Source organism: Arachis stenosperma, chromosome 1, assembly GCF_014773155.1.
Source record: "Arachis stenosperma cultivar V10309 chromosome 1, arast.V10309.gnm1.PFL2, whole genome shotgun sequence".
In the NCBI taxonomy this organism is placed as follows: domain Eukaryota; kingdom Viridiplantae; phylum Streptophyta; class Magnoliopsida; order Fabales; family Fabaceae; genus Arachis; species Arachis stenosperma.
In genome coordinates this window covers 62,814,758-62,816,963 of record NC_080377.1, presented here as the reverse complement: position 1 = coordinate 62,816,963, position 2,206 = coordinate 62,814,758, and the positions used below count along the sequence as shown (strand labels likewise).

General features: G+C 35.0%; 1 non-coding gene across 1 annotated transcript; it reads right to left on the bottom strand.

The window, feature by feature from the left end:
• Positions 1 to 1,814: 1,814 nt before the first annotated feature.
• Positions 1,815 to 1,922, bottom strand: LOC130951264 (small nucleolar RNA R71). Its single transcript, XR_009073901.1, has one exon. It is a non-coding gene; the product is annotated as a small nucleolar RNA R71 (small nucleolar RNA).
• Between the last annotated feature and the right edge of the window lie 284 nt (positions 1,923 to 2,206).

Sequence of the window (2,206 nt, the reverse complement as noted above, 5' to 3'; positions counted from 1 at the left end):
ATTAAGAATTTTGATACCTTTTTCCACTTAATTTTCGAAAAACACAAAAAAAAAATTACAAAATCATAAAAACCAAAAAAATATTTGCTGTTTCTTGCTTAAGTCTAGTGTCTCATCTTAAGTTTGGTGTCAATTACATGCATTCATTCATGTGTCTTAAGGATCTTCAAGTAATTCTTGATGATTTCTTGCTCTGATCTTTGAATTCTTTTGGCTTGAGTATTTATGTGTCTCATATAGTGTCAGTAGCACACAAACTGCTAAGTTTGGTGTCTTGCATGCATTGTTAATTGATTCCTGTTGCATTTTGATTATTAAAAATCTAAAAATATTTTTAATTTGTGTCTTTTCAAGTCAATGATACAAAGAATTGAAGATTCAGAACATACTGCAGAGGAATTATACAGAAAAAGCTGAGCATTCAAAAATGCCCAGTGAAGAAGGCAGACTGGCGTTTAAACGCCAGCCAGGGTACCTGGTTGGGCGTTTAACGCCCAAAGAGGTAGCATTTTGGGCGTTAAACGCCAGAATGTATACCATTCTGGGCGTTTAACGCCAGGATGGTGCTAGGGGGAAGATTTTGTTTTCAAAATCAATTTTTTTCAAGTTTTCAAAGTTTTTCAAAACCAAATCTTTTTCAAATCATATCTTTTCAATCAAATGTTTTCAAAATCAATTTCTTTCCTTTTTCAAAGATACTTACTAACAATTAATGATTTGATTGAACATTTTTTGCCTTTTCTATTAAGAACGGTTTTATGTTTGAATCATATCTTTTCTTGTTAGGCAAGTCATTAATTTTTTTTTTTTCATATCTTTTCAAATTGTTTTCAAATCATATCTTTTAAAATTGTTTTCAAATCATATCTTCTCAATCACATCTGTTTAAAACCATAACTTTTCAATCAAATCTTTTTAACCTCATCTTTTTCAAAATAGTTTTCAATCAAATCTTTTTGACTTCTAATTTCAAAATCTTTTCAAAAATCACTTGATTTCTTTTTCACTTTTAATTTTCGAAAATTGTCAATCAAATTTTCAAAATGTTTTCAAAATCTTTTAAATGAATTTTCGAAAATTCTCTTCCCTCCTTCCCACATCCTTCTATTTATGGAGTACTACTCCTTCTTAATGCACAATTCGAACTCTAACTAATAAAGTTCGAATTCTTCTTCTCCTTCTTCTTACTATTTCTCTTTTCCTCTGACACTTCAAGGAATCTCTATACTGTGACATAGAGGATTCCACATTTTCTTTTTCTCTCCTCTTTCATATGAGCAGGAGCAGAGACAAAGGCATTCTTGTTGAAGCTGATCCTGAACCTGAAAGGACCTTGAAGAGAAAGCTAAGAGAAGCTAAAGCACAACTCTCTTTAGAGGACCTGACCGAATTCTTCAAGGAAGAAGAACACATGGCAGCCGAAACAACAACAATGCCAACAATGCAAGGAAGGTGCTGGGTGACTTCACTGCACCTACTCCTGATTTTATGGGAGAAGCATCTCTATCCCTGCCATTGGAGCAAACAACTTTGAGCTTAAGCCTCAATTAGTTTCTCTAATGCAACAGAATTGCAAGTTCCATGGACTTCCAATGGAAGATACTCATCAGTTCTTAGCTGAATTCTTGCAAATCTGTGACACAGTCAAGACTAATGGGGTTAACCCTGAGGTCTACAGACTGATGCTATTCCCTTTTGCTGTAAGAGACAGAGCTAGAATATGGTTGGATTCTCAACCTAAAGAAAGCCTGGACTCTTGGGAAAAGCTAGTCAATGCCTTCTTGACAAAGTTCTTTCCACCACAAAGATGGAGTAAGCTTAGAGTGGAAGTCCAAACCTTCAGACAGAAGGATGGAGAATCCCTCTATGAAGCTTGGGAAAGATACAAACAATTAATCAGAAGATGTCCTTCAGACATGCTTTCTGAATGGAGCATCATAGGTATTTTCTATGATGGTCTCTCTGAACTATCCAAGATGTCTTTGGATAGCTCTGCTGGAGGATCTCTTCATCTGAAGAAGACGCCTGCAGAAGCTCAAGAATTGATTGAAATGGTTGCAAATAACCAATTCATGTACACTTCTGAAAGGAATCCTGTGAACAATGGGACTAGTCAGAAGAAAGGAGTTCTTGAGATTGACACTCTGAATGCCATATTGGCTCAGAACAAGATATTGACTCAACAAGTCAATTTGATTTCTCAAAG